We start from the raw sequence: 24,112 nt of genomic DNA on the forward strand, positions 1-24,112 counted from the left end.
TTATTCTTTTACTATGAAAAAAGAGTCTGTTGTGTTGTTGCCTATGACTCCAAAACAATTATTGGAGGATCATTTGAAAAAGAAAAAAAGAGAAGAGGCCGAAAAAAAGAGTGAACAAAAAAGTGAGATGACCTTAGAAAAAAAGAATGAAAGAAAAAAAGATGAAGAAAAAAATGAGAGGAAAGAGGCCGATAAAAAAAATATATATGGCCCAAAAGAGTGAGTTGCGAGAGATTTTACATGTGCATACTCCACTTGTGTTGATTTTCTATAAGGAGATTCTCCTTAACACAAGTGATATAGCCGGAAATCTTTCGAGCAATGTTGTTTCTCTCTTGCAGGAATTTGAAGAACTATTTTCGGAGGATTTACCTCAAGGATTACCACCTTTTAGGGGAATTGAGCATCAAATTGATATTGTGCCCGGAAGTGCATTGCCGAATCGTCCAGCTTATAGGAGTAACCCGGAGGAAACAAAAGCGCTACAACGGCAGGTAAGTGAACTTCTTGACAAGGGATTTGTGCGTGAGTCTATGTCTCCTTGTGCTGTACCTATTTTGTTAGTGCCTAAGAAAGACGGTTCATGGAGAATGTGTGTTGATTGTAGAGCCATTAACAATATTACCATCAAGTATAGGCATCCTATTCCTAGACTAGATGATATGTTAGATGAATTGTATGGTTCTAGCATCTTTAGTAAAATTGATCTTAAGAGTGGTTACCATCAAATTCGGATAAGAGAAGGTGATGAATGGAAAATTGCTTTTAAAACTAAGTACGGATTATATGAGTGGTTGGTTATGCCATTTGGGTTAACTAATGCACCTAGCACTTTTATGAGGTTGATGAATCATGTTTTGCGTGCTTATATTGGAAAATTTGTTGTGGTGTATTTTGATGATATTTTGGTGTATAGTAAGAACTTGAATGAACATGTTGAACACTTGAGAATTGTGCTAATCACACTAAAAGCTGAACATTTGTATACTAATTTGAAAAAGTGTGTGTTTTGTACAAAAGAACTTGTGTTTCTTGGTTTTGTTGTGAGTGCTCAATGTGTTAAAGTTGATGAGCACAAGGTAAGTGCAATTCGAGATTGGCCAACGCCTACTTCTATCGGTCAAGTTCGGAGTTTTCATGGTCTTGCAAGTTTCTATAGGATATTTGTAAAAGATTTCAGCACTTTGGCGGCTCCTATGACTGCGGTGATCAAGAAGAACGTTCCATTCCATTGGGGCGAGGAGCAAGAGAAGTCTTTTGATATTATTAAGCAAAATTAATTAATGCTCCTTTACTTGTATTACCTGATTTTTATAATACTTTTAAAATTGAATGTGATGCGTCAGGTGTAGGAATTGGTGGTGTCTTGATGCAAGGTGGACGACCAATTGCATACTTCAGTGAAAAGCTAAGTGAAGCAGCGTTGAATTATCCTACATACGACAAGGATTTCTATGCCTTGGTTTGTGTGCTTGAGACGTGGCAGCATTATTTGAGGCCAAAAGAATTTGTGATTCATACGGATCATGAGTCTTTGAAGCATCTCAAAGGACAAAAAAAGCTGAATAAGAGACATGCCAAGTGGGTGGCGTTTGTAGAAACTTTTCCCTACATTATCAAGTACAAGCAAGGGAAGGAAAACGTGGTAGCAGACGCTCTATCACGAAGGTATGTGCTTCTATCTACTCTAGATTCTAAGTTTTTGGGATTTGAGTATGTAAAGGAGTTATATGCTAGTGATCTTGATTTTGGAGAGATTTATGCGTCATGTTTGCATGGTCCAAAAGATAAATTTTTCGTGCATGATGGATATTTGTTTAAGGAAGATAAGTTGTGTGTGCCTAAATCGTCCATAAGTGAGTTACTTGTTAGGGAATCACATGGGGGTGGTTTGATGGGAAATTTTGGTGTGGCCAAAACTTATGATACTTTGCATGAACATTTTTATTGGCCACATATGAAGAATGATGTTGAGAATATTTGTGAGAAGTGTGTGACTTGTAGGAAAGCTAAGTCTAAGACACAACCATATGGATTGTATACTCCACTTTTTGTTTCTAGTGAACCGTGGATAGATATTTCTATGGACTTTGTTTTAGGAATACTAAGGTCTAAGAAGGGGAGAGATTCTGTGTTTGTGGTGGTTGATAGATTTTCTAAGATGGTTCATTTCATTGCGTGTCATAAATCTGATGATGCATCTCATGTTGCGGACTTGTTCTTTAATGAAATTGTTAGATTGCATGGCATGCCTAGGAGTATTGTTTCTGATAGAGATACTCGTTTCTTGAGCTACTTTTGGAAAACATTATGGTGCAAGCTTGGTACTAAATTACTGTTTTCGACTACATGTCATCCTCAAACGGATGGTCAAACTGAGATTGTTAATAGGACGTTAGGAACTTTGTTGCATACTATAATTAAAAAGAATTTGAAGAGTTGGGAAGAATGTTTGCCATTTATTGAATTTGCTTATAATCGTAGTGTGCATTCTACTATGAGGTATTCACCGTTTGAAATTGTGTATGGTTTTAACCCATTGACTCCGTTGGATTTGATGTCGTTACCTATGAGTGAAAGGGTTAACATGGATGGAAAGAAAAAGGCTGAATTTGTGAGAAATTTGCATGAGAAAGTTAAGGCAAATATTGAAAAGAAGAACTTGCAATACACGAAGCAAGCAAATAAAGGTAAAAAAAGGGTTGTATTTGAACCAGATGATTGGGTTTGGTTGCAATTGAACCAGATGATTGGGTTTGGTTGCATTTGCGGAAGGAGCATTTTCCGAAGAAGCGGCATTCTAAGTTGTTACCTAGAGGCGATGGACCTTTCCAAGTCTTGGAGCGGATCAATGATAATGCCTACAAATTAAACTTGCAGGTGAGTATAATGTAAGTACTACTTTTAATGTTTCTGATTTGTCGTTGTTTGATGTAGGTGATGATCGAGATTTGAGGATAAATCCTTTTCAAGAAGGGGAGGATGATGCGATTACGGATAGCTCGCATGTTGATCACATGGTTAAGGATCCGTTGGAGATGCCTCGAGGACCAATTACGAGAGGTCGAGCTAAGAAGTTCAAGGAAGCACTTTAATCGTTGATGATGAATTGTCAAGGAAGCATTGGAATGTCTGAAGAATACTTTGGGGAATATTACAATCTTATTGAAGTCCAAAGAAGTCAAGAGAGTAGAGAAAATGTCAAAGAAAACACAAAAATAGGTGACAGGATCCGAGAGGCATGCGCGCCCGCGCGCATCTGTGTGAGTTTTGAAGAGGATGGACAGAAGCCCATACACGCCCGCGCCTTCCTGATGTGCGCCCGTGCCTGATGGACAGAGAACTATGCGCGCCCGCGCGTCATCCTTGCGCGCCTGCGCCTCGTGTTTTTACACATAGTTCGGCGTGTTTGTGTGTGTGCAAAACTTTTGATATTTTTGGCATTATTTTCTTATTTTGAGTCTTTTATTCCTACTAGGAAACTTTTAGGAAGATATTATCATATCTTTAGATATATTTTTGAGTTATTTTGCGATATCTTTTATTATTTGTAGTTGTATTATAAATACAATAAAAACATTCATTATTGATATAGAATTCAGATTTTTGATATTGATCAATTAAAATTCTCTCTAGAATTTTTATTAAGCTTTTTTCTTGCTCAAAAATCAAACTTATCAAAGTTTTCAACTTTGTGGCATTTGTCGATTGATTATCCTCATGGGTTGTCAGAAACAGGTTTTCTGAAGGTCCCGTTGTGATCAATTATTTTTTCTTCGTGATTGTTTGTTGCTAGTTTCAAGTAAACTAGAGGTGAATAATCCAAAACCTCTATTTGTTTTCAAGATTGGGCAATTTCTTGATTTCTTTTGTTATTGGATTGAGGGTACGATTTTAATATAGTCGTGTTTGCCTTCCATACATTAAGAATTCATATCACATATCATGACTGTATGTTGAATACATGAGCATATTGAGCCTTTACTTTAGAAGTATCCTATAGTAGGGCGCTCACGCTACGAGTTTGTGGATGGTTGAATACGTAATTCTTGTGTCAGGTAATCATTATGGTTGGACACTTGTACTAGTATCAGGTCACAATTATCCATTGGGTATATGAGCCACCTCCTGAGGCAAAGACGCAGTGTGCTATATACCCTGGGCCCGGTCAATGAGATTGTTTCTTGACCTGAGTGTCTTGGTACTCAATTCATTTGCATACATAAACGTATAATACTGTAAGGCCCGAAAATATTAAGTTATTAATTTTTGAATTGAGATTTAAATTAAGAATACGAGAAAATATTAATTTGAGAATTTACTGAATTAGATATTTTAATTTCGGGTCGGAAATATTTAATTTGGGGATTTTCGGATATTAAAATTTTAATTCCGGAATTCTTAAATTAAAATAATAAAATATTTGAATTGAATGTTTTTGGGATTTAAGATTTAAATTATGAGTTTGGATACGAAAAGGATTTAATTTGAAGATGAAATTCGAGCAGGGACTAAATTGAAATTTTCAAAAGCTCGGGGACTAAATGCAAGTGGGATTTATATTGTTTAAAGCATGTGGGATTTATATTGTTTAAAGCATGTATACACGTGTATATATCATTCCCAAGTTCAGAAAGTGGCCGAGAAGGAGGAAGAACGATTTCATTAGCCATTTTCAACCTTTCAAGCTCCGGTAAAAATTAATCCGCTCAGTAGAATTTCAAATCGATCGTATATTTGCGATCACGGCTTCGAGTGATACGTTTTGACGTAAGTTTTAAGAATTTATACCTTGTTTGAATTTTAAGATGTTAAAATTTAGATTTAATTGTTTATACGTGTTCTAGTATATTCGACGATAGCATATCTAAGATGGATCGAGAAAAGATCGTCGTTTGTACATATTTTCAATTTTTGAAAGATTTGTCAGAATTCTGATTTTTGGGGGCTGAATATTTCGAAATTGTGCTGCTAAATTGGTGATGAGGATTGGTTTAAATGGTTGTATTAATGATGCTAATGCATTTGGAAGTATCGAAATCGAACAGTTACGCCGTCGGTTTGAATTCTGGTCACGTGATCAAGTTGTTAGATTGTTTGAGCATAATAAGATTGAAATGATATTGGAAGCTGATATTGAATTGTATATCAATGCATTTCAGATTTGAATTGCAAGAGATCGATTTTGAGTCGGTGAGATCGAGTGGTTTGAAATTGAATCAAAGCTTGAATCAGGTAGAGCTTGAACAATCTTGAAGAGATTGAGCAGAATTGAGAAGATTGAAGAGTTGATCAAAGTTGCAATAAGTGAGAATAATTGAACTTGAAGATTATCGAAGTCGAAGTGACGAGTTCGAGTTTAATATTTTGAAATGCTTGAGGTTGAATCAAGACTTGAGCAACTTACACTTTGAGCAGAATTTTGAGCAGAGTTGATAGATTTGTTGTTGTTCAAAGAGTTGCAAGAATTTCAGAAGTTTGAAACAAGATCAAATGTATGAATATACATTAAATAAGATGGGAAGAACAACTCGAGATCATTTTAATTATCGAGTTCCTAAAATCACATACTTAAATGTTTATGTGTTCTTATGTGATTTAATTGTTATTGTTGCTTTGAATGATTATGTGATTACATGTTCAATATGTTTTACAATATTACATGATTTAATGCATCAAGATTATGTTGGATTCATCTTGAACCCTACCTTGAAAAGCATAGAGGGCTGATTGACCTAGATTGCGAAATGACGTTTGGAGGGCCATAGATGAGTGGCATGGATTTTAGATTCGCTTCCAGAGCTAGATAGCTCACTATATTTGCACCAAATTTAGGGGAAATAAGATGCTTGACGCCACCTCGATTGGGAGAGTTGGTGGTTGGTTGGAGATTTTATTCCCCGGGATCCCAAGAACTAAGATTTATTGTCATCAGACTTGATAGCCTATTCCTTGAAACATGCATTGCATTTATGCATTAACCTAGAGATTTATATGATTTAGAATATGTGTTTATAAATGCTAGCATGCTATTATGTGTCATTCAAGATGTGAATGTGTTTATATGCTTGGTATGAGATTACCATAGATGAATAGTTATGCTTTAAGAATTCAAGAATTGATTATGCTTCTATGATTTACATGTTATTACATGTTTTGTGACTTAAGATTATTATGGCATATAGATTCAATATGCTTAAATGATGTATATGCATGTTGTTCATAATGAGATTATTCTCACCGGAGTTATCCGGCTGTTGCTTTGTTTGTATGTGTGAATTGCATCAGGTTGAGCATAAGCTGGTTATACTTGACAGAGATAGCTCGAGATTGAAATATTAGAAGTGGTGACCCAGGTTAAGAAATATATTGTTGTCAAACTTTTGTTAGACTTAAATTTCATGTTGTATCTAGTTGTTATTAGACTTGAACTTATGTAGCAATCTTTTGAGTATTACGTTGGAAGAACATGTTGAGTTTCATGTTTTATCTTGAACTATGATGTTTAGATTCCTCCAGAATTGATTGGAGATGTTTACATGTTGAAAGCACATCAGAATTTACCTTTTGACAGCAAAAAGCAGATGGAGCATTTTCTGCCCTAGCAGCTCTCGCTCAAGCGCAGTATTCTGACGCTCGAGCGAGGCTTGTTTTTGGCTCGAACAGAGTTGCGCTCGCTCGAGCGCAAGATTGTGCGGCTCGAGCTAGGCACTCACTTTCATTTTAAAAAAAAATAATGATTTATTCTTATGATTACTTGATCAGATTGATTATTTGTAATCATGTTGCTTACTTATCAGATTGATATTAATTATGTTAAGAATACGAGATTAGAACCCAAGGTCCCTACAAATACTGTATACTCATACTCTCGTACTGAGATTTTTATGCCCACGTCCCGTACTTTGATGTGTGTGGACACTCTATTCCATGGAGCAGGTCTGCGGTTGGATGAGGCAGGTGGTTTAGGAGAGCTTAGGCGATTGATGGTCAGCAGGGATTTTGTCTAAGATTTGGTTTTAATGTACTTGGTACATTTGGATTTCGATTTGGTTGAATAACAATATTTTATTTTTTGTTTATGGTTTTTTGCTGTTAATTTCTGATCAGTATTAGTTTAAGTTAAATGTATGCTTAATTTTTTGATTAGTCGGTGATCACATAGCGGGTCACAACATCGACCCAAACCAAATTTTTACCCCCAAAGCCACGATCACGTGGTCGTTGTCAAAACTTAAATGGAACGGATGCTACATACAAATTGAACATGATTTAATTGAAAATGGGAATTGTAAAATGGTTATGGTAGTATTTTTTAAAAAAATAGGATGGTTATGTCAGTAGAGTAACAGGTAACTTGGTTACTCAGACTCTAATTTCTACCAAAATTGTTTAGAATATAAGCGTAACTATCAATTGTAAAACAATTTGCGACTTGTTTTAAGAAAGGTGCAATCAAAATCAATATATATTGTATATGACCAAAAAATGTCAAAAATTGTTTCTAAATATCATTCTTGTTGTGAAAAAGTAAAAATTTATGGTAAAAAGTAAAAACTCTAAAACTCAATATATCAAACTCTATGCTTTATAAAATTCTTGTAGTGACCCGCACGATGATCACCTACTAATCAGAAGCTTAAGTATGCATTTAAACAATAACCTAAAACAGAGTAACTGCGGAATAAAAATAATACCATGTAAGCAAAACCTATTGGTCAACCCTGCTAACCAGCCTTGGTCACCACCTAACCTCTTTGTCCCCATGAGAACTACCTGCAACTGCCCCATAAAATAGGGCATCCAGCCAACCGAAAACAACCGGAAGTGAGCCTAACATGCTCGGTACGAGAGTATGAGTATACACTATTATATGCTCATGAATGCAAATGAATTGGGTACCAAGACACTCAGGTCAAGAAACTAGCTCATAGACCGGGCCCAGAGTATATAGCACGCTGCACCGTTGCATCAGGAGATGGCTCCTATACCCGGTGGATAATGGTGACCTGATACTAGTACAAGTGTCCAACCATAATGGTGACCTGACACAGGACTTACGCATCCAACTGTGGGGGACCTCGGGTTGCTAATCTCATCTTAGGGCAATTAATGGACAATTAAACATTCATTAATCATCAATTAAATAAACCAAAAGCAAGGAAATTTTTTTTTTAAATAAACAGTGCCTCGCTCGATCGGTGAAATCTTACCGATCGAGCGGCTAAGAAATCACAATTCTCGGGTCTGAGTATAATTTGGCCTCGCTCGATCGGTCAACTTCTGCCGATCGAGCGGCCAAGAAAATCCAAATACTCTGTTTGCAAAATACAGGCCTCGCTTGATCGGTGAAATTTTGCCGATCGAGCGGCCTCCAATTCCAGAAAACTCTGCATAAATATTTTTGCTGTCAAAACCATACACTATCAATTCTTGTCACCAAAATCAATACAAGGCATGGTTTAAAAGATCTGGAACTTGCATCTACATATAAACAAGGTCTCAAGCATTTATACATGCATTTATTACATCGAACAAGTCGCTCAAAGGTTAATAGAAAGCATAACTATCTCAAGTTCCATAGAATACTTCAAACCAACAAGTTCTAAGGTTTAATGCTTCTAGAGTTCAAGACCTCATCTACAACCCGAGTCCTCATGTGCTAGACTCTCTCCCAGCTGTCAATGACGTCGATGATCAACTCCTGCCCTCTCTGTTGTCATGCACACATACAAAACAAGACAACAGCCGGATAAACTCCGGTGAGAAACAATTCTCAGTATAACCAACATATATATAAAGAGTTAAATAAATCATATCGACTCTATTTAAAACTCGACTCAACAAATAGAACAATTAACGCTTCGAATAAGAACTGATTCATACAACTTCGAGGCCATCATGATTCATAAATGATCTTGACATGGATATCCATCTATCGTAGCCATTCTGGGCTAGAAAATAAGGTTAACCGCGACCTTGGCATAGAATCAATTAAATTAACATCGTATCGACTCATATTCAAAGATCCACTACCTGAGATGGATCGACAACATCAATTCAAATCAAAAACATAACAAGTATGTGATTTTTACGGGCCAACTCAAGAATAGTCATTCTTGAGTTTCAAAGTCCCTAACTCGCTATGTCGTCATTATATCTTCGTTTATCTCGATTCTGAACTCTTCAAATCTAAAAGATACAACCAAAATACATATATCAAGCTTCATTCCAATCTATCGTATCAAAATCGAGTTGAAAACATCATAAGATCATCGATCAAACTCATTTCAAACCTCAATCAACTTTCTTCGGTTCAAAGTCGTTGTCTCGAGTCGTTGGCCTTCCAAACTCAACTGAAACCGAAGAATAAAATTCTATAACATTCACATCATCAAGATAAGTGTTTCAGCTTAGCTATCGAATATCAAAACAGTCCAAAAACTCGATTAAATGGCGTAGCGATTGAAAATCGGTAACCGACGTAATCCCGAAACCATTTCTAACTTCATTTCAACTCATACGTGTATTCAAGTCAATAACCAGCTGATATATCATTCAAATCCTCATCTCAATAGCTATAATAACCGATTAACATGCTTTAATCAAGATTGGATACATTTAATACAAACTCCTCAATCCAGTTTCATAATAGAATCGCATAAACGTCGATATACATAATCAAGAACTCAAAATATGTTATCTGCCATCTAATGATTTAGAAATTCATCAAAAACATCATAATACTTACACGAGATCGAAGCCCTCGTCGCAAGGATTCCAGAACAATTTACGGAATCGAAGTCGGATAACCGGAGCAAAAATTACGAAGGTTTGAAAATCAAAAACGAAGAAGCAAAAGAAGAGCTCGGTGTTTTGCTGTGTTCAATTCCACAATTCTGAAGAATACACGTGCACATGCTGAGTATTCAAATAGAAATCTGATAACTTTCAACCAAAATTGCATTTTAGCCCCTCAATTCTTCAATATTTGCAATTCAGTCCTCGGACCTTATTTTAATTCAATTTCAATCCTAAATAATTTAAGAATATTAGAATTTAAATCAACAATCTAAATATTTCCAAATTAAATATACTCGGATTAAAATCAAATTAAGTTCGAATTAATATTAATTAATCCCGGGCCTTACAATTTTCCCCCACTAAGACATGAGTTCGTCCTCGAATTCATAAACAGTATAGATATGCAACGGCATGCTCATAAGAATAAAGAATAACTGAAAACTGAATAAGAACTTACATCTGTGGAATAGATAAGGAAATCGTTGCTTCATATCTTCTTCGAATTCTCACGTTGCTTCTTCAACTCCATGCCTACTCCATTGAATCTTCACCAATGGAATGATCTTCGTTCGGAGTTGCTTTGTCTTCCTATCGAGAATCTGAATAGGTTGTTCGAAATAACTAAGAGTATCATCCAACTCAGCTTCATCAGATCTAATCACATGAGACGCATCAGATATATACTTTTTTAACATCGACACATGAAAGACATCATGTATTCCAGATAAAGATATAGGAAGAGCGAGTCGATAAGCTAGATTGCCTATCTTCTCGAGAATCTCATATGGCCCAATATACCTCGGAGATAATTTTCCTCGTTTACCAAATCGAACGGTGCCTCTGAATGGTGAAATCTTTAGAAACACTTTATCTCCCTGATCAAAAGATAATGGCCGTCGTTGTATATTCGCATATCTGGTCTATCTGTGTTGTGCTGTTCTCATTCTCTGATGTATCAGTTTCACCTTCTTAGTCATCTATTTGATCATATCTGGCCCTAACTCAAGTACCTCAGAAACATCATTCCAATACAAAGGCGATCGACACTTCTTCCCATATAATGCTTCAAATGGTGCCATCTCTATACTCGTCTGATAACTGTTGTTATAAGAAAATTCCACGAGTGGTATAGAATTTTGCCATGTAACACCAAAATCAAGTACTACAGCTCTGAGCATATCCTCAAGCGTCTGAATAGTTCGTTCAGATTGACCGTCAGTTTGAGGATGATAAGCAGTACTCAAATCTAAGCGCGTACCTAAACCTTCCTGTAGGCTATGCCAAAAGTGCGAAGTAAACCTCGGATCTCGGTCAGATACAATCGACTTTGGCACACCATGTAATCTTACCACTTCTCGAATATAGAGATCCGCCATTTGATCATGACGATAAGTCATTCGGTAAGGAATAAAGCACGCAGATTTCATCAATCTGTCGATGATCACCCAAACAGCATCACATCCTCGAGATGATCGTGACAACTTTGTTACAAAGTCCATGGAAATGTGGTCCCATTTCCATTCAGGAATCGATAAACTCTGTAATAAGCCACCTGGTTTCTTCCTTTCAGCCTTCACCCGTTGACAATTCAAACTCATTTGTTTCCACCAGTACTGATTCTTCAAGTCGTTATACATCGTTCTGCCTCCAGGATGAACACTGAAGCGACTGCAATGTGCTTTTTTCAAAATATTCTGTTTCAAGTCTGCAATATCAGGAACAACTATTCGGTTATTCACGTACAAGATATCATCATCACTAACCTTGTATTCAGACTGATGTCCTGATCGAATCATTTCAATTGATTTCTGTACATTCAAATCAGATTTCTGTGCTTCTTTGATACGGATCAACAATTCTGGCTCAGCACTGATTGCATATACTCTCATCGGCCTTCTATCTGTCTCAAATACATATCCAGAAATACAACAATCCTCAATCAAATTAGATACACCTACCGTAGATAAGGATAGAGCACACACCTTTCTACTCAGGGCATCCGCTGCTGCATTAGATTTTCCCGGATAGTATTTGATTTCACAATCAAAATCCTTCAATAAATCAAGCCATCGTCGTTGTCTCATATTCAATTCGGATTGTGAGAACAGATACTTCAGACTTTTGTGATCAGAAAAGATTTCAAACTTCTCGTCATATAAGTAATGTCTCCAGATCTTTAATGCAAAAACAATTGCAGCCAATTCAAGATCATGAATCGGATACCTGACTTCATGTGGTTTTAGTTGTCGAGAAGCATAAGCGACAACATGTCCTTTCTGCATTAAAATACATCACAAACCCTTGTGAGAAGCATCACAATAAACAACAAAATCACCAGTACCTGTAGGGATTTTCAAAATCGGCGCTGTAGTTAATCTCTTCTTAAGTTCGATAAAACTCCTTTCACACGCTTCAGACCAAATAAATGGTGCATTCTTCTGTGTAAGCTGTGTAATAGGCTTTGCTATCGATGAAAAGTCTCGAATGAATCGACGGTAATAACCAACTAAGCCCATAAAACTTCGAATTTTCGGTACAGATGTCGGTCTCTGCCAACTAATCACAGATTCAACCTTACTCGGATCAATCGAAATGCCATATCCTAAAATTATATGACCAAGTAAAACAACTCTCTGCAACCAAAATTCACATTTGGATAACTTGGCATACAATTTCTCTTCTCTTAATGTTCTCAGTACAATTCGGAGATGATCAGCATGTTTACACAAACTCTTAGAGTATATCAAAATATCATCGATAAAGATAATCACAAAGTTGTCTAAATATCTTTGAAATACTCTATTCATCAATCCCATAAAAACTGCTGAGCATTCGTTAGACCAAAATGCATGACTATGAATTCATAATGGCCATACCTGGTTCTAAAGGCAGTCTTAGGAATGTCTTCATCTCTAACACTCAATTGATGATATCCGGATCGTAGATCAATCTTCGAATATACTAACGATCCCTGCAATTGATCAAATAAATCATCGATACGAGGTAAAGGATAGCGATTCTTTACCGTTGCTTTGTTCAATTGCCGGTAGTCAATACATAATCTCATTGATCCGTCTTTCTTTCTAACAAACAATACCGGAGCACCCCATGGGGATACACTCGGTCTGATATAACCTTTGGCCAACAAATCTTCAAGTTGGTCTTTCAGTTCTTTCAGTTCAATTGGTGCCATTCGGTAAGGTGCTTTAGATATCGGTTGTGTACCTGGCATCAATTCAATACCGAAGTCTACCTCTCTGTATGGTGGCAATCCCGGAATCTTGTCAGGGAATACATTCGCAAACTCATTCACCACCGGTATATCAGTCAATTTCGGACCAGTCTTTAGTATATCAATTTCATAGATCAGAAATCCCTCGGCTTCTTTCTGTAACAAATCAGTCATAGCAATAACAGATATCAAAGGAATTCTGGCTCGTGATCCCTTACCATAGAATTTCCATTCATCAGTCATATCAGGTTTGAACTTCACAATCTTCTGAAAACAGTCCACTGTTGCTCTGTACTTGGTTAACATTTCAATACCGATTATACAGTCAAAATCAGATAAACCAAGAACGATACAGTCAAGCTCAACTTCATTACCTTCGTACTGTAGTACACAGTTTCTGAAAGACTTCACTGATACTATACCTTTTCCCAATGGTGAAGATATAGACACTACAGTAGCTAATGACTCAACAGGCAATGAATACAACGTAACAAATTGTTCAGAAATGAAGGTATGCGATGCACCAGTATCGAATAAAACATAGGCAGGATAACCATAAAGCGAACAGTTACCTGCAATCACATCATCAGGCTCCGCTTGTGCTTGCTCCTCAGTCAATGCAAACACCCTAGCCTGCTGCCTTGGAGGTTGATTCACTGACTGACCTCCTCTTCCTCCTCCTCCTGCTCTACCCTGTGCTGCTGGTTGTGGTTGAAATGAATGCACAGAAGATCCTGATTGAGCCACTGGTCTCGATGATCCAGCACCCTGTGCACCTTCAAAACCTCTTTGTGGACACACTCTCGCAAAGTGTCTCATCTTGTTGCAAATGTGTCAACTGCCAAACACACCTCGGCATTGATCATTAGTATGACGACCACCACACTTGGTGCAATACACATCAGACCTCTGTCCAGCTCTAGACTGTCGGAAACTACCTGAACTAGAAGAGCAACTACCACCTGATCTCTTAAACTGTTTGATCCTACCCTTGAAGAAACTTTTATTTCCACTACTGCTACCTCCAGCTTCAAATCGAGATGGCTGTGGAATCTGTGGCTATTTGCTTCATAGGTTGGGAAACAAACTGAGCTCCTCTTTGTTTCAGTATTCCTGCTTCTGCACCCTTTGCACGATTCAGAGCATTAGCAAAGGTACTCGATCTTTCCGAATTCACAAGTGTAAACACGTCAGGATTCAAGCCATTAATAAACTGGTCGGCTTGCGCTTCATCACTAACAGTGACATGTGGAGCAAACTTCATCAAACTCGTAAATTTTGCAACATAATCTTCGATATTCATTTGGCCTTGTTGCAAACATGCGAATTCCGCTCCCTTGTCCTTACGATAAGACACAGGAAAGAAACGCTGATAGAAAGCAGTTCGAAATACAGACCAGGTAATAACAGTACCTTGATTTTCCAACGCTCTCTTCGTCGCTATCCACCAAATTTTGGCAAGGCCATGTAGTTGATGAATCACAAGTCTGACACGACGATCATCTATATAGTCAAGGGACTCGAATAACTGCTCAATATCTTCCAACCAGTTTTCACACTCCACCGCATTCTCAGTTCCTTGCAACTTCGGTGGTTTGAATGATTGGAATCGTTTCAGAAGTTTCTCCATCGGATTAGCATCACTGAACTCATCAGTAGAAGTACTACCCTGTCCATGTTCAGACACTGTCACTGGGACCTGTGCAGCATTCGTCTGTTCAGTCTGATTCATGTCCAATGTCTGTCTAACTCTTGGTGCTGGTCGGGGAGGCATATCTGATAATCAAACAGATTAGTGTACAAGTCATCATTACATCATAACACAATTCTGTTTCAGTCCCTCCTCTGATAAGCACACAATGACTTCTCAAAAGATCGAGTTCTGATTCAGTGACAGTCAAGACATGCTTCCAATCACATCAAATAAATAGATCGCATGCAATTCTTAAAGCTGTAAATCATTTCAAATAATAAACAGGCTTCAAGATTAAATAAATCAGAATAGACGACTCGATCTACCCCGCTCATCTATTCCTAGTCCGAGAAACTTAGCGCTCTGATACCACCTGTTGTGGGGACCTCGGGTTGCTAATCTCATCTTAGGGCAATTAATGAACAATTAAACATTCATTAATCATCAATTAAATAAACCAAAAGCAAGGAATTTTTTTTTTTAAATAAACAGTGCCTCGCTCGATCGGTGAAATCTTACCGATCGAGCGGCTAAGAAATCACAATTCTCGGGTCTGAGTATAATTTGGCCTCGCTCGATCGGTCAACTTCTGCCGATCGAGCGGCCAAGAAAATCCAAATACTCTGTTTGCAAAATACAGGCCTCGCTCGATCGGTGAAATTTTGCCGATCGAGCGGCCTCCAATTCCAGAAAACTCTGCATAAATATTTTTGCTGTCAAAACCATACACTATCAATTCTTGTCACCAAAATCAATACAAGGCATGGTTTAAAAGATCTGGAACTTGCATATACATATAAACAAGGTCTCAAGCATTTATACATGCATTTATTACATCGAACAAGTCGCTCAAAGGTTAATAGAAAGCATAACTATCTCAAGTTCCATAGAATACTTCAAACCAACAAGTTCTAAGGTTTAATGCTTCTAGAATTCAAGACCTCATCTACAACCCGAGTTCTCACGTGCTAGACTCTCTCCCAGCTGTCAATGACGTCAATGATCAGCTCCTGCCCCCTCTGTTGTCATGCACACATACAAAACAAGACAACAGCCGGATAAACTCCGGTGAGAAACAATTCTTAGTATAACCAACATATATATAAAGCGTTAAATAAATCATATCGGCTCTATTTAAAACTCGACTCAACAAATAGAGTAATTAACGCTTCGAATAAGAACTGATTCATACAACTTTGAGGCCATCAAGATTCATAAATGATCTTGACATGGATATCCATCTATCGTAGCCATTCTGGGCTAGAAAATAAGGTTAACCGCAACCTTGGCATAGAATCAATTCAATTAACATCGTATCGACTCAAATTCAAAGATCCACTACCTGAGATGGATTGAAAACATCAATTCAAATCAAAAACATAACAAGTATGTGATTTTTACGGACCAACTCAAGAATAGTCATTCTTGAGTTTCAAAGTCCCTAACTCGCGATGTCGTCATTATACCTTCGTTTATCTCGATTCTGAACTCTTCAAATCTGAAAGATACAACCAAAATACATATATCAAGCTTCATTCCAATCTATCGTATCAAAATTGAGTTGAAAACTTCATAAGATCATCGATCAAACTCATTTCAAACCTCAATCAACTTTCTTCGATTCAGAGTCGTTGTCTCGAGTCGTTGGCCTTCCAAACTCAACTGAAACCGAAGAATAAAATTCTATAACATTCACATCATCAATATAAGTGTTTCAGCTTAGTTATCGAATATCAAAACAGTCCAAAAACTTGATTAAACGGCATAGCGATTGAAAATCGGTAACCGACGTAATCCCGAAACCATTTCTAACTTCATTTCAACTCATAGGTGTATTCAAGTCAATAATCAGCTGATATATCATTCAAATCCTCATCTCAATAGCTATAATAACCGATTAACATGCTGTAATCAAGATTGGATACATTTAATACAAACTCCTCAATCCAGTTTCGCAATAGAATCTCATAAGCGTCGATATACATAATCAAGAACTCAAAATCTGTTATCTGCCATCTAATGATTTCGAAATTCATCAAAAACATCATAATACTTACACGAGATCGAAGCCCTCATCGCAAGGATTCCATAACAATTTACGGAATCGAAATCGGATAACCGGAGCAAAAATTACAAAGGTTTGAAAATCAAAAACGAAGAAGCAAAAGAAGAGCTCGGTGTTTTGCTGTGTTCAATTCCACAATTCTGAAGAATACACGTGCACATGCTGAGTATTCAAATGGAAATCTGATAACTTTCAACCAAAATTTCATTTTAGCCCCTCAATTCTTCAATATTTGCAATTCAGTCCTCGGCCCTTATTTTAATTCAATTTCAATCCTAAATAATTTAAGAATATTAGAATTTAAATCAACACTCTAAATATTCCCAAATTAAATATACTCGAATTAAAATCAAATTAAGTTTGGATTAATATTAATTAATCCCGGGCCTTACACCAACCATCCACAAACTCGTAGGGTGAGCGCCCTACTACAGGATACCTCTAAGGTAAAGGCTCAATATGCTTATGTATGCAACATACAGTTGTGACATGCTGTATATAAAGACATATAAAACATGCAATAACATAATCCATGCAAACACATAATACCTGCATACTCAATCTGGATATCTCGAATAATACTTCCGTACCTTTCTAAAGCAGATCCTAGAAGCTCCCTGTAATGAACTGGGCTGGCCCAGTTCATTCTTGAACTCATGATCTTCTCCCCCCTGGTGGGGAGTTTTTTCCCTCCCCAGGATTCGAACCTTGCACTTCAGGTCATAAATGCAATGTTTCCTTAATCCTGGTACTAGCTCAATGGTACCAGGATTAAGGGAACATTGCATTTATGACCTGGAGTGCAAGGTTCGAATCCTGGGGAGGGCAAAAACTCCCCACCAGGGGGGAGAAGATCATGAGTTCAAGAATGAACTGGGCCAGCCCAGTTCATTACATAAAAAGCTAGCTCAATGGTACCAGAATTGAGGGAATATTGCATTTATGATCTGGAGTGCAAGGTTCGAATCCTGGGGAGGGCAAAAACTCCCCACCAGGGGGGAGAAGATCATGAGAGCAAGAATGAACTGGGCCAGCCCAGTTCATTACAAAAAAGGGCGCCCTTTTTTGTAATGAACTGGGCTGTTACACTCCCCCTCTAGGTCCAAGTCTACCATGAAGCACTACAATGCAATAAAATAACCATGCATTACCTAGCATGCCAAACATCACCTACTAGGCTCTAAATGTCTTAATTAAACTATAGCATACTCCCTATTTACTATAGAAAACCAAAGTCATACCTTCGTCCATCGTCAGCCCGCTGATGACGCTTGCCCCAGAACTTGGGCATAGCCTAGCTACGACCTCTGGACGCCTCGCCAGAGCTCCGCTGCTTGGCCACTTCCACGGAGACCTTGCTAGAGCTTTGGCGTCTGGCCACTACTACAGACACTATCCATAATAAAAACTACTACCTACTCCAACTCTTAAAATAAGAATGCCCAAAATCTCTTAAAATCGAGCTAACATGGGCCAAGGAGAGGTGTGGAATGTGTCAAAATGAGGCCCTCTCGACCCCTATTTATATGCGGAGATCGGACGGTCCGATCTATGCATGGTTAACACATAGTCTGCATGCAACTTCGGACGGTCCGATCTCCTCTTCGGATCGTCCGATCCTACACTTCTGAGACACTTGTAAAATCCTCCTTGTCACTTGTCCTGGTGACACATCGAACGGTCCAATCTAAACTTTGGATCGTCCGATCCGACCATGTGACATCAGCAATGACGTCATTGTCTACTCGAGATTTGGACACATGTCCCTGGGTGAGTTTGGACCGTCCGATCCCTTGATCGGATTGCCCGATCTCTCTCTCCCCCCGAACACCATTCGAGCCTCCGAACTATCCTGGTTCGGACCCTCCGAACTGCCCGAGCCCAATAAACCCATTAACAATTTTTCGGGAATTTTGGACCCAAATCTTTGGTCCGTTAGATCTTATTAAAATCTCTTAATATTGATTTATTAAATCTATACATGATTATCAACTTAATCTTGTAAAATGGAATCGGGCTACTACAATTCTTCTCTCTTAAATTGTGATTTTCTACAAAAAAAATGGATAGACATATTTATAGATCTTATTTGGAGATACTCCAACAATTAATACATAATCATCTACATCATCACACACTAATTTTCAAAATTTTACAACTCAATTTTCAACATTCAACATTCAAATTTAAATAATTTTTAATACTTTTTAATACTTTCCCTTGTGATGATGATCGTGATACAGTGATTGTCTTAATTACGTGTTTTATACTATCTCATTAAAAACCTTACTAGGAAAAATCTATTGGGATAAAAACCATAGTAAGGAAAAAAAAAATGCAGCCACCTAAACTCCCCCTCATGTTAACATGAACGATTCTTGACATATTTCGTAGATTGCACATCCCAATTTTATATATATGTTTTTTGAATATCGTCATAGGAAGTGCCTTTGTAAATAGATCTGATGAGTTCTCACTTGATTGAATGTAACATATATCAATATCTTTATTCTTCTCAAGCTCTTGGGTGAAGGCAAAGAACTTTGGGGGGATATGTTTGGTTCTGTCACTTTTGATGTATCTTCTTTCATTTGAGCAACACATGCAACATTATCTTCATATAGTGTCACAGACTTCTTGTCTACTGACAATCCACACAAAGTTTGGATATGTTGGGTCATTGATTTTAGCCACACACATTCACAGCTTGCATCATGTAATGCAGAAATCTCGGCATGATTTGATGAAGTTGTTACGAGTGTTTGTTTCTTTGAACGCCAATAAATTGCAGTGTCTCCATGAGTAAATACATATTCGGTTTGAGAATGTGTCTTATGTGGATCAGATAATTATCCAGCATCAGCATAACCAATGATACTTTGATTGGTATCTTTTGAATACAAAAGTTTCAAATCTGTCATTCCTCGTAAATAACGGAATATGATGATATGATAAAAATCCTATCATATATTTATTTATATAGATAGATATATCATAATATTTCATAGATATGCATAAATCTAGTTGTATTATACATTACAATTCTACATGAACTGAAACTTTTTTCCTATAAATATGGGACTAACCCTTATTAAGGTAGGTTGTACTTTTTCATAACTGTCTCCCAACCTTTTTCTTACACATGTCACATATGTCTTTTACACGTCTTTTACATATTTTCTATCATTATAATTTTCTTTTTTTTTTCTATTGAACCCTATACTAACTTGAGCGTCAGAGTGACTTCGCCTTCGGGCGAGCCATCTCATATGCTTTCTTTGATACACATAAATATTTTGGGATCTTTCGGTTCGGTTTATTGAATAAATTGGTTTGTTGATTACATGTTCAAGGTTATTTATTTGATGTCAAATTTTTGAATGCATAAATTGGTGTCATCTGTGGGAACAAAATCTATTCCCATGATTATATTTTCTACCGTTGGGTACAAAAAAACAAAAAAGAAAAAAAAAGAAACAACCTTCATCAGCCGATGACAGAAGATTTTCAAGAGAGTCTGCCCCCATAAAAAAAATTTCCAACGCAGATATCTTGGTTACGTGATCGTATTCAATTTGGTTACCTGTATCCATCACCTACACTCTCATGGAATAAATCAAAACAAAAATCTTAATTCAAGAATCAGAACAAAAACTCACCTTTATGGGATTTGTTGAAAGTGTCTTTCTCCATTAAACCCAAATGTGGCCACCACATCACCAAAATCCTTGACAAAAAATATTCACAGAGCCTCGAAAACTCCATCCGAACATTGCATGAGCATGGGTGTTAAGCTGGAAATATTTTACTTTGGATATGATACTCATAACGAGGCGCGCAACACCTTTTATCATTCTGTAACAAGTCATGCACAAAAGATAAGTCTGCATGCTTTATTTATCATACTATTATTCATTATTAAGTGCTTATTCGATCGAACCAATCTAATTATGTATCTTCACGTTTATTTCTCTTGGGAAAGGTTGTCTCGAATCCTTTGTTATGTTTCCTTGTGCAACCATGTCGTGGCTAGATTCTTATATTATATGTGCGAATTGTTGGTTCCTATTTAGTTTTCAACTTGTTTTGTGTCTTGGTCAGGCCCTATCGTTTTCTTGCTCTAGACACCTTCATATCCAGTTCTACTACACTTTAACTGTTTGATGAATTGCTTGAGTTAGTTTTTTCTTTGCATGTCTCGTTGATGTGCTTTTTGTTAATTTCAGTCATTAGATAGGGAAGAAATAAACTAAATTCCATCCTCTCAACATTCCTATCTTCCTCACATGCTACTCGACTGAGCTCCCATCTTGCTCCACCCACACTTCAAAATTGGATAGAATTGTATTATCTCTGTGCTGCCATAATAAATTAATGAGGAGCTATCACTATTCAAATGGACCATGCTTAGTCTATATTTAGATAAATGAGTATTTGTTTATTGGTTTTCACGATAAGATAACATCATTGTGGAGCATGCTTTAAGAAATTGATCGAGTTTGTGTTTGACAATGTGTTTACAAAGGTTTTCTTATAGTTGATTGAAATTTGCATAGGGTATTTACTTATTATTATGCCATTAATGTCTCATGATCTTTAAACAAAAGAGGGTTTTATCAACTCAAGAACTCTCTGGTTTATATATTGCGAGACCTCGGTTTTAATCATCTAATATCGGGATAAAAAATAATTAAGCATACAAGATCCAAGATTTAAAAGCAATAAAGAATTTTTTTAAAAAAGGAACAGTGCCTCGCTCGATTGGTAGAACTCAACCGATCGATCGAGCATAGTTTCAAAACCTGCTACCCGGATGAACACCAGCTCCGCTTGATCGGTAAAGTTCAACCGATCGAGCGGGCAAGCTCTTACAAAAACAGAGAACAGATTACAGCTCCCTCGCTCGATCGGTCAAACTCTACCGATCGAGCGATGACAGCTCTGAACAAAAACTCAGAATTAAACTTTCCAACTTCGACTACAAAAATCCATTCAATAAATAATGAGGTACAAAATACATGCAACAACAACATACAACCTCAATACTCGCATAAACGATACAACATAATCAACAAGTTCGAGTTCTCAACATGCTTTAAAACATAAAATAGATTGACATCGACTTCTAAACCGAGTCTCACTTGTATTCCTTGATCTCGAAGCTAACCAAGCCTTCTCTGACTCGATCATGTCCCACCTGTTGCCGAGTACACATACAAAACAAAGCAACAACCGGATAACTCCGATGAGAATGATATTCCCAGTAAAAGCAACATAACATGCAATAACAAGTAATATATCAATAGCATGATACAAAGACGACATATTCAATGTTAATACGAAAGAAATGCATGTCTTTAAAATAGGGATATCAACTCTGATAATCAAGGAATTGCTACTCTGCTTTTGGGATCACGAGGATGAGATCACATAACAACTCACCGACTCTCCCGATCGAGGTGGTGCCACGTATCTCAATCCCTTAGACTTTGGTGCGACTATAAGGAGTATGTTGACACTAGGTGAACTTCTACAACCCAGGCCACTCGCAATATAGCCCCCAAAACGTCTAAACAAAAAGGGTCGTTCTGCCCGCTGAAATCATTTATTTAGGCTCAAGATGAATGCATAAGAAAAATGTAAAGCATTAAGCCATATAACAAAATTTCAAACAACAAAATACAAGTTCCCCATTCTAGAACAAGTATTGATGCAAGTATGTGATTTAAGAAAAACTCAAGAACCAACTGTCTTGAGTGTGCTATCCTGCTAAAACGATGTATGCTTGTACCTTTTGATTCGAATAGCTCCAACTCTGGATAAGCTACAAAATAGGTTATATCAAAATCTATACAACCTAAAACAACAAAGGCTCAAGGGAAACTTTGTACCGCTCTTCGTCTAATCTCTTCGACGATCGACTTCTGCTAACTCTGGGCTCAACAACTTCAAACGAATCTGTACAGGCAAAATAAGATCAACAACGACGAACAAACCCAATAGCCAAAGTTCAACAATTCAAACGGTTCAAAATCTCAAAAATCAAACCGGCGGCATAACGACTATATTCTAATCAAACCGGAAACACAGACAGCAGTACAGCATTGAAAGCAACTCAAACCAAAGCTAAAATATCCAAAACAATTCAAATCCAACACATCTCAAAATCCCCATTTTCGAATAATGATTCCAAAAATCATAACAAATCCAAACGACGCTCTTTTTCAAAACCGACTGAGAATAAACGATAAGAACTAGCTCAAGAACATCATAATTGAAACTTAGTCGATTCTAACAACATCTGAAAATAGAAGTATAACTGATCGGAGAAATACTAACAATAGAACGAAGCTCTCGCTGTCGGGATCGCGAATCTGCCTTTGAGAATAAATTCTAACAGACGGATCGAGCAGAACCGGGATCTGAAAGCTTGAAGAAATGATTTGGAGCTCAACTGTAGTGACCCGCGCCGTGATCACCTACTAATCAGAAGATTAAGCATGCATTTAACTTAATTAAATAAATCAGAAATTAAACAGCGGAAAACTTAAACAACAATAAAATATTATTTACAACTATATCGAATAAACCAGTGTATTAACCCAAATACATCAAAAAACAAAAGCCTAGACAATAACCCTGCTGGTCCTCCATCTCCTAAGCTCTCCTGGAACCACCCGCCTCATCCAGCCGCAAACTTGCCCCATGGAATAGGGTGTCCAGATACAACAAAGTACGGGACGTGAGCATGATAAGCTCAGTACGAGAGTATGAGTATACGGTATTATATGTGCATGTATGCAAGTGAACTATGTACCAAGACACGAGGTCAAGAATATCTGATCAAGAACAAACTTGGGTCCTGGTATGTGCCACGTTGAGCCGTCGCTACAGGAGGTGACCAACATACTCAGAAACCCTGATGGTGACCTAACACAAGTACACGTGTACAACCAAATATCAGTGAACTAACACGAGATCCGTGTCCAACTGATTTTGGTGACCTAACACGTGTCTCTGTGTCCAACCATCTACTGACAGGATAAATATCCCAATACCGGATATCGCAACGATGCAGGCTCAATATGCTCATGTATGCAACATACAGTCATGACATGCTGTATATAAAAGCATATAAATCATCCAATCACATAATCCATGCAAACACATAATACATGCATACTCAATCCGGATATCTCGAATAATACTTATGTATCTTACTAAGGCAGATCCTAGAAGCTCCCATCTAGGTCCAAGCCTACCATGCTGCACTACAACATAATAACTCATGCATTACCTAACATGCCAAACATCACCT

Source organism: Henckelia pumila, chromosome 1 (assembly GCF_033568475.1).
Source record: "Henckelia pumila isolate YLH828 chromosome 1, ASM3356847v2, whole genome shotgun sequence".
Classification (NCBI taxonomy): Eukaryota; Viridiplantae; Streptophyta; class Magnoliopsida; order Lamiales; family Gesneriaceae; genus Henckelia; species Henckelia pumila.